Here is a 9,005-nt window from a genome sequence, read left to right as displayed (position 1 = left end):
TAACTTGATCTTGAAAGGTGAAAAGACAGAGAAGAAACAACAGGGAGAAATAGGTCTTTCAGAATTCTACAACATCCAACATAGTTTGCCTTTTAGAATGAAAAGCCAACCTCTCTTGTTACATATTTGTAATTACTGACACTCAAAATCCTAAGGATCACAGTGGAAAATGAAAAAATTAAAAAAGAAAGGGAAGGAAGGAAGAAAAAAGAAAGAAAGAAAGAAAGAAAGAAAGAAAGAAAGAAAGAAAGAAACTCAATTTCTAAAGTCATCCTCCACAAACACCTCCACAGCTTTCTCACAGAAATGTGTGTGTGTACATATATATAAGTCATCCTTTCTGAAATAGCAATTTAAATTAGAATGAGTGATGTAACATCAAACCATAAAGGATCATGAATTCTGAGTGTTTGTGAAATGGTGGGAGATCAGTGAGGGCAAAGATTCCACAAGTCCTTTGCCAGAGACTCGAGTAATGTGGCCCCTCTATAAATAGCCCCTAACAGTAATAGCTAAGTGGTTAAGTATAAATTTGTGGGCCCTAGGCAAACATTTCAGAAAGCTTCCCTTGTAATGGGACTTTATCTTTTAGATCTGTAGTACTTTAAAATGTCTCAAATGCTTTCCAGTGTCTACCCTGTGAGGTAGGAAGGGCAATTATTATTCCTCACATTATAGATATGGTGGCTTTTTAGGAACAAACTGTTAAAGTGATTTGAGTAGGGAGTCTCAGGGTTGGATCTGAAGGCCCACCAGGCTGCACCTCAGTGAGAACCGTTTCTTTGGCCAGCCGTGAATGGCAGATAAGCCTCGAAGAGAAAGATGCCTGTCCTTTCTGGTTCCTCCTCTCACCATGTATGTTCCTTTTTGTCCATTAGGCAGTTCTTCCTGAATGAAGTTGAGGCAGGTCCCTGCTTAAGAGACGGCAGCTTCAGGGATTTGGCTCCAAGGAACTGAGGAGGTATTCCTGAGCAGAGGCGCAGCACTGGGGACCAGGCTCAATTGGTGGGAGTCCCCTCTCTCCAAACCTCAGCTTTATTTTCCATCACTTCGCCCTGTTTCTTTCCTTCACAGAACTTCTTCCAGCTGTAACTGCACATTACTAGGTTAATTTACGCCCTGTCTCTCCTGGTAGATAATAAGCTCCAAAAGGGCAGTACACCAGTGCATACTCAGCTTATGGCACGGGGCTCGAGACAAAATAGCTGCTCAGTAAATACTAGGTAGATAAATGAGCACTTGGAAATAAAGTGAGATCGATGAGAACCGAACCGAGCCCAAAGCTTCCGCCTTCCCACTGCCGCAGGGGTGGCTCCAGGTATGCGAGACCTGGGGGCAGAAGCCCCGCGCAGCGCGGCTGGCTGTCCTGGGGCAGCAGCTGAGGTGCAGGTCGGGGATGCGCCGACCGCGTAGAGGGGAGCACCGAGAGCCCCTCGCCGCAGCCATTTCCTGCTCTTTGTGTGACAGCCGCGGCGGCGGAGGGGCGGGCACCGCGCGCGGGGGAGGAGCCGCGACGGGCGGGGGCGGGGCCGAGGGCGGGGCCGAGCTCCGCAGCCGGCGGAGCCAAGCGGAGCCCCGCAGAGCATCCTGCGCCCCGGCGCGGGGCCCCGCCGTAGCCTTGGGCTGCTCCCCTGGACTTGCCGCAGACCCAGGTAAGCGGCGCTCGCAGGCCTCGGGGCCAGCATGGGGACCGGGATGCTGCGGGGGACGTCCATGCGGCCGTGAGGATGCGCAAGGGGCCGGCGCCCCTTCTCCCAGCCCGAGGGGGGCGCTCGGCGAGGCGCCCCGGCTAGCGCGGCCTGGGAGGGGGGCCCGAAGCCCCTGGAGGCTGGGCTCAAGGCCCTGCACGGTCTCCTTCCCCCTCCGGCCCACCCCGGGCCCGGCGGCGCGGACCCCCCGCGAGGAGGCGCGGACACTCGACGCAGCTCGGGCGCGGCGGCAGCAGCGGCAGCGGCAGCAGCAGCAGCAGGTGCGCGGCCTGGGCCGGAGCCGCGGGCCGGAGAGGAAGCGGCGCTAATCCCGAGCACCGGAGACACCTGCAGCGGCCGCGAGCCCAGCGGCGGCGACATCCCCGAGCCCAGGTATTGCAGAGCGCCGGCCGCCGCCTCTGCCGCCGCGGCCACCATCACCTCCTCCAGGGCCAGCGAGAGCCGCGTGGGCCCGCCTGGCAGACGCCTGGGGCGCAGAGCGCCCTGCGGTGAACGTGAGATGGGTGGGGCGAGGGGCGAAGCGCCAGTGTTTGGGGGTGGGGGTTTTAATGAGGGAGGAGGCAAGTCTGACCCGCTTTGAAGCCTTCTGGCCTACACTAGCATCACTCTCCCTCCCGGCTGGCTGTGGGCGGGGGAGGACAGGGGGAAGGGGGTGAGTGGGCTGACTCCCGGGGAAAAGGTTGGATTTTCTTAAGCTCTAGAGAACCGGAAAGATTGCCTACCTGTCTGTTGTAGCTTCTGCTTTTCAGGACAGCCCTCCCCGTCGATGGATGGGTGAGAAGGAAGAGAAGGGGGTGCTCTCTGTTTGGGGGTGGGGGTGGGGGTCGGGGCCGGAAGCATGGTCGGACAGGAGTATGGTTCTCTGTACTGAGGAGAACCTGGCAGGAAAGGACACCGGCACTGCCCTGGCCCTCCCCAGCTCAGGGAATCTGACTTTGACCTCTGCTTGCCTAGTGTCTCCAGCTCAGCAGAAACACTCACCTAGGGCTGATGGGCCATCTGCTCCCCTTCCAGCCAGGACAAGAAGGTGTCAAGGATCTTTTCCTGCTAGTTCCCAGGTGCCTGTGCCTTCCTAGCATGGGTGAGGAGACTGGGGTGGTCCTGCAGGCATGAGGGACAAATTAGGGGAGTGCTCGTTCCCATACTCATCTCTTCTACCTTCTACCTGTGTCCCCCTTAGGGCAGTGTGTCTTACTTACTTAATCTTGGGCACAGGCCCTGTTGTAAGCAATGCTGGTAACCCCAGAGATTACAGATGTTGGGGAGCAAAATTCTAGGTCCATATCCCTGAACAAGATTGCAAAGGCCATGAAGGCAGTTTTCAGCACCATAAGACCTTCTCTGTGACTCTCCCTGAGGCCTCCCACCTCCACCTCCGTGTTCTGTGCTTTCCCTATTCTCCTGTGTCAAAAATTATTTTCAAGAAAGGAGCCAATGAACATGTTTATCCTTTAAGAGCTAAACACAAAAGAATTTGCCATTCAGTGCAGAGCAGGTCCTTTAGAAGTCATTTAACTGGAAAGGAAACAGGCCCGAGGCATTTGAATGGAAAACAAAGCTTTAAGTCAACATATTTGATATCTCTAATGGTGGAATTTCAGGCAGTGGGCTGTAAGCGGGAACAGGGAACTGGGTAGCAATTTTGGGGAACAGCTCACTGAAATGACAGTATCTGGCAGCTGGCAGCTCTGTCTGCTGCTGGGGCAGAAATACTGTAGGAGCATGTGTATGTGTAACCGTCCAGGGGTTACTGTCACTGGAAGCTATGTGTGGAGCACCCAGTATCCGCTTGGGGGGAGGGTGAAACCTTCCTATAGAGAGTCACTCACTGGCACTGGCTGCCATCTGCCTGGGCAGTTACTAGGCCACAAGAAGAGTGTGTTGTTGCTTACAAAGCCGGTGCTTCTGCCTAGTTCTGCACACTGAGCCTCTGGCTGGGGGCATTAGCTCTCTGCTCACTAAGCTTCTTTATTATATTTCCTGGCCAGTTCTGACCAGTTCTGGAGGCACCCAAGCCTGCCTTGTTCCGTCCCTGCTGAAAGTGGAAAAGGAAAAACTTGCTTTAGGCATTAGGCCAAGATTGGGATATATGATCCCGTAGGGTTGGAGAGTTTTTCTCAAATCAAGTCAGAGGCTGGCCCAGAAAAGGAAGACATGAATTTAAAATCTGGAAAAGAGCCCCAGGAGAACACTCCATGTCCCCTCTGATAAATTGTGGCCTCTTGGGAGTTCAGTGGGCCTCCACTGCTGTCATTGACCAGCAAGCTGAATGAGGTGATGAATAGGCAACAAGCTAATTAGCATTGGAAACAGCACTCCTAGAAAACAGTACAGGGCTTTGGTCCCCACATTTGAGGATCAGCCTACACTATCACTCAAAGAGGTTTCTTTTGGCTCCTGTTGGCCCCAGGGTTCTACCAAGAGCTTCACAAAATGGCCTTTTGTAGCTTCCATGTGGCCACCATAACAATGAGTCTATTTCTTTACCAGCAAGTATTAATTATTCACTTGTAGTTGACAAAACCAGACATCAGTCACCTCATTGGAGCCTTTGTAACAGGCCTTTGGTCTCGTCATTCTGAGGAGCAAACCCATGTCTAGGGTTTAGAGGATGGACCCTCTTTTGGTAGTGGAGCATGCTGGACAGTGACTGGGAGGCCAGCAGGGTTAGGGAAGGAGCTGGTCCTTCATTGGGTGCTCTTTTTAGTGAGGGACGCATGAACGTGTTGAGTGTCTAGCACATAGTGAAGTGCTATTTTTTTTGTTTTAAAGATCTTATTTATTTGATAGAGACACAGCGAGAGAGGGAACACAAGCAGGGGGAGTGGGAGAGGGAGAAGCAGGCTTCCCGCTGAGCAGGGAGCCCGATGCGGGGTTCTATCCCAGGACCCTAGGATCATGACCTGAGCCGAAGGCAGACGCTTAATGACTGAGCCACCCAGGTGCCCCAAAGTGCTATTATATTTATGTATTTATTGTCTTAATGTATTAATTACATAATCCTTAAGAATATGGTTCATGTGTGTAGTCAACCCATAGCTCTTCCCAATCCCTCTACCTCCAGAGCCTTCCTGGATTTGGCTTTTCCCAGGGGAGTTGGCTTTGTGACCAAGAAACCTAGCCCCTGCAGGTTTCCCTGCAAAAGGTAGCCAAAAGAGCGATGAGACGTGGTATCAGTAAGGCCTTAAGATAGGAAGTGCTCTTGAGTAGCTCACTGAAGGTGGATATAACTTGAGTAGGCAGAAAGAAGGGGAGGGAATACACTGAGCAGAAGCCCAGAGGTAGTTCTCACATTTCAACACACAAACAGAGGTCAGGAAGGAACTTTCTTTCTGTGTGCATTTAGCATTTTGCAATCAGCCAAAAATGTTAAGGGCACGCTTCACTTCCCAGGCAGATGGAGCAGAGCCCGTGGCCTTCAGACACAGGATTTATCCTTGACTTGCTGTGTGCCTTTAAATCCTCCACTACCTCTCTGACTTTAAAAACTGGCCAAGGGAAAGCAGCTTGCCCAGCTTGTTACCAACCTGTTGCCACAGGAGCCTGCAGATGAGATAATGTCTATAAATCCCAGTCTTAGAAGAAAAGACCATGGAAACAGAGAAGAGAAAGAGGTTTCTGAATGTGTGGCTCTTTTGGATCCCTGCCCTTTATTCCTAAAGGAACAATTTATTAATTATATATTGTGTGTCAATTTAGGAAGACAAATCTGTAGCCTCTCTGTAACATTGAAGCCAAGGGGAAACTGAAAGGCACTTTGTGATTCACAGATTCTGTCAAGGCCTCTGGATGGCCTTGTCTGTACAAAGACACTTCAGATTTCAGTCAGTGGGTGTGGGATGCCTCCCAGGATGCAGGGTTTGGATATTGGCTTCCTAGCCATGGCCATTATGCCAAGGGTTCTGTGTGGTATGCCTCAAAGGATGACCATTCAAGCCATACTTCTTGGGTCCTGGCAACAGAGGAAGAAACCAACTGGGTATGCATCCTTGAAAGAGATTGTTTTGAGAAGGCAGAGCTTGGGTTCGGGCAGAATGTCTTGCAGGGACCCTTCTGGGTGAGTGGCATTTTGATAGACTCACAGCAACTCAGAGATAGTGCGAGGAGAGAGGAAAGTAAACATGACCTTCTGGAGAGCTACCCAAGGAGGACCCAGTGATGACTTCATCAATAGGCCTTTTGATTGTGTGTTTGCATCATTGTTAGGTCATCTTAGAGCCGTGGTTCTCAGATTTTAATCTCTTCGTGGGATAGAGGGATGTTTAGCATCTCCATGTTGTATGGTCTCTGTCTCCTAAATAAGGGAGGAGATGATGTCCTCTGCAGAAAGGAAAGGCGGTGGACTGGTTAGGAAAGTTCCGGAGACTTCCGGGGGTTTGGAACAGCTGCCTCTGTGGGTGGAATAAGAGATCAGCTGGGGGATGAGTGAGAGGATTGTCTAACGTTACTGAGACCAGAGAATCTGCAGGGCTGACCCTCCTGGAAGATACTCAGTAACTCAGGGTTAAGTGAAGGGATACCTGAGAAAGATTGTGATGCCTTAAGACTGATTTTGGCAAGGTATGAATGGTGAGAAAAGAATTCAGGACTAGGGGTCGGCCATCGACCTTCAAGGATGTTACATCTTCACGTGGGAAAGAGAAATAAAGACCTGCGTCTTACGGGTTAGTCGGTATGACTGAATGTTCTAAGGAAGTCCTCTCAGAGTCTTAGAGCAATAAGGCTGACTTAGATGTGAGGCCTTAGAGGACCATAATGTTTTAAATTAAAAAACTTTTTTTTTTTTACGAGAAGACGTGAATTGGGGCCACTTGCTAATGCATTCAACAAGTTGTTCGTGTAGTGCTTATTAAGTAAATACTATGTACCATGTGCCCTGGTCTTTACTAGGGCTATGGGTCAAACTCAAAAAAAAAAGATGACTCTTCCTGTTTTTGGTGATCCAAAGAATTAGTGAAACATAAAGCAATTTATAATGCAGTAGGAAATTGTGGACTCTTAGACTGAACACTTTCAGAATCCAGAGAAATGAAGGTTTGGTGGAGTTTGGCTGGTCAGACCTTCATGGTGGAGGCCTATCTTGAATTGGGCCTTGACAATGGTCAAGCATAGGATTCGAGAAGGGGAGAGGACAGTCGACTGGAGAGTGGAGGGAGTTGGAGCAAAGGCAAGAATGTCCGTGGGCAGGTTAATGGCACCTCATACATCCTGGCCAGTGTGGGTGTCCGTGTTGGAGAACCGTGGTCTTGAAGGAAGCCCTTTGCCTGGAGGGTCCATCTGCTGTCAATGTCATTTTTTGGGGGGGGGGGGGTTGGAAGAGCCCTGTGAGAGCCTCAAGTCCAGTGATTCTTAACTGGTTATTTTTGGGTTTGCTCTCTTTACTTTTTTAGTAATATGATGGACAATATTGACAGGCTCAACACACCACACCTACAGCCAGCCCCCTCTCCACCCTACCCCCACTTTCTCCTGCTCAGGGAAAGAGATAAACACGCAAGCAGTGATAGCATGGGGTGCTTGGAACCCTCCCAAACACATAATAAAAGTAGCTGTTTGCAAACCTCACTACTTAAACTGTTACGGGTAAAAGTTGCCCACAAGAACCTTAACAACGGACATTTTGACATCACGGTTGAGAACCACTGCCCGGCCAACAGACAGGGAAATGGCCTTTTTAGAGTGAGTGAATATGTGATTCCAGTCTTCAGAGCCAGCCACAGTCAAGTTGCAACCTCATGAAACTGAGGCCTGTACGCTCTGCTCTGGCGGCTGAACCTGCCGTCTCGCTCTTTGTTTCCACAGCACATGCAGGGTGGCTGGCTTCCCTTCCTGAGTTTGAGCAGGTGCTTCTGAGACGCAGCTCCTTTCCCCAGATAGAGGTCACGTTGGCGCCCCTCCCGTGCTGGCTTGTCACAGGCCCCATTGGGAGCAGATCAGCAAGCTGGCAAGCTGCCCTCGGTGGCATGACCCCCCCCCCCCGGGCAAGAGGATGGGATCTGCCCTGTTGGGTTATCAGCGGAAAGGCCCCCTCAACCCTGACAACACAGGAAGCAGCTGAGTAAAGGAGTGGTGGTGGCAAGGTCTCTAACCCTGCCAGGGTCTTTTTCTTTGCTGTAAACAACCAGGAGGGCAGGCCTCCTCCAGAGGCCCAAGACATGGACTTCTCTGCTCCGACCTCACGTCCCTTGTGTGGAGAGAAGCTGCTGGGGATGGGGCCTCTGTCCCAGAAGACCCACAGTGAGGGAGTTAGGTAGCACAGACTGCCCAAAGACAGTGCTGGGGACTGGCCAGATGTCATCAGAGATGCTAGGAAGGAGGCGTTGGGTTATTGTCTTTTAAAGTAAATTTAAAAATTTCCATCAAAATAATGCATGCCTTCAAAAGATCGAATAGTATTGAAAGACACATAATGAAAACAACCATCCAGTGCCCACCTTCCCAGAGAGGCTGTCACTTCTAACTCACTGGTTCTCCCTGCCCTTGCCTCCAGATCTCTCAAGGATATGCTTACGCTGCTGTTTCTTGATTTATCTGTTCTATGCATTGTCTGTTTACTTCCTGCTGTGATAGATGAAGTCTTCGCTTCCTTACACCATCCGCCTCCCTCCCCTGTCCCCATCTCCCAATATAGCCAGAGCTCTGTTTTAACCTAAATCATGTTTAAAGCATCTACATTATTAAGACGTGTAAATGATGATCACAAGAGAGCTAGGTAATGTCCTTTGATTTATCTCCTTTCCTACATGGCTTTTTTGTTTTATTGCAGAATAAGAGTTTTCTCCCTTCCTATTTAATGTTACTCTTTTTTTTTTTTAACAGCTCTGCCATATCTGTTACTGTGTCAGATCCTCCTATCTTCTGGGGAAGTTACAGTGTTAACCCCAGCTCCACCCCTAACTAGCCAAGTGACCTTGCGCTGGTCCATCTTCTCTCAGCCTCCCTGCCCTCCGAGCAGGAAGAGAGCTAGGGGAAGGAGGAAGTCTTATCTCATCCTAAACCTCAAAGCCCATTCCCCCCACCTCAGAGGCTGTTGCTGTCTAAGAAGTACCCCCTCCAGGGTGGGGCAGCTCCCCCCACCCCAACTCAACAGATGGCAGTGCAACAAAGCCTGGGAGGGGGGCTGGGGGTGCTGGTTTGGATGCTGCCCCACGGTGGTCCAGCTCGTCCTGCAGTCTAGAGCCTGCTCCATGTATCTGTCACACTCTGGTTCTCTCCCATTTCCTCTGGTGATTTTTATTCAACATAGTCTCTGCTTGTCCGGGGCAGACTTTATTTATTCACACACTCTGCAGTTCA

At 50.7% G+C, this 9,005-nt stretch overlaps 1 protein-coding gene across 3 annotated transcripts in view; it reads left to right on the top strand.

Moving 5' to 3' along the window:
- The first annotated feature begins 1,539 nt into the window (after positions 1 to 1,539).
- The window catches only part of CYFIP2 (cytoplasmic FMR1 interacting protein 2), a 123,279-nt gene continuing 115,813 nt past the window's right edge, over positions 1,540 to 9,005 (top strand). For 2 of the 3 annotated variants that reach the window (XM_025867144.2, XM_073890531.1), the window contains exon 1: positions 1,540 to 1,652. The gene's annotated coding sequence lies outside the window, so the exon portion shown is untranslated. Of the gene's footprint in view, positions 1,653 to 1,710; positions 2,082 to 9,005 lie in introns of those variants that run through there. The other variant, XM_073890533.1, reaches the window with a different exon arrangement.

Source organism: Callorhinus ursinus, unplaced genomic scaffold, assembly GCF_003265705.2.
Source record: "Callorhinus ursinus isolate GAN/ISIS: 27379988/994484 unplaced genomic scaffold, GSC_fseal_2.0 scaffold3, whole genome shotgun sequence".
Lineage (NCBI taxonomy): Eukaryota > Metazoa > Chordata > Mammalia > Carnivora > Otariidae > Callorhinus > Callorhinus ursinus.
This window is presented reverse-complemented; position numbering and strand designations above follow the sequence as displayed.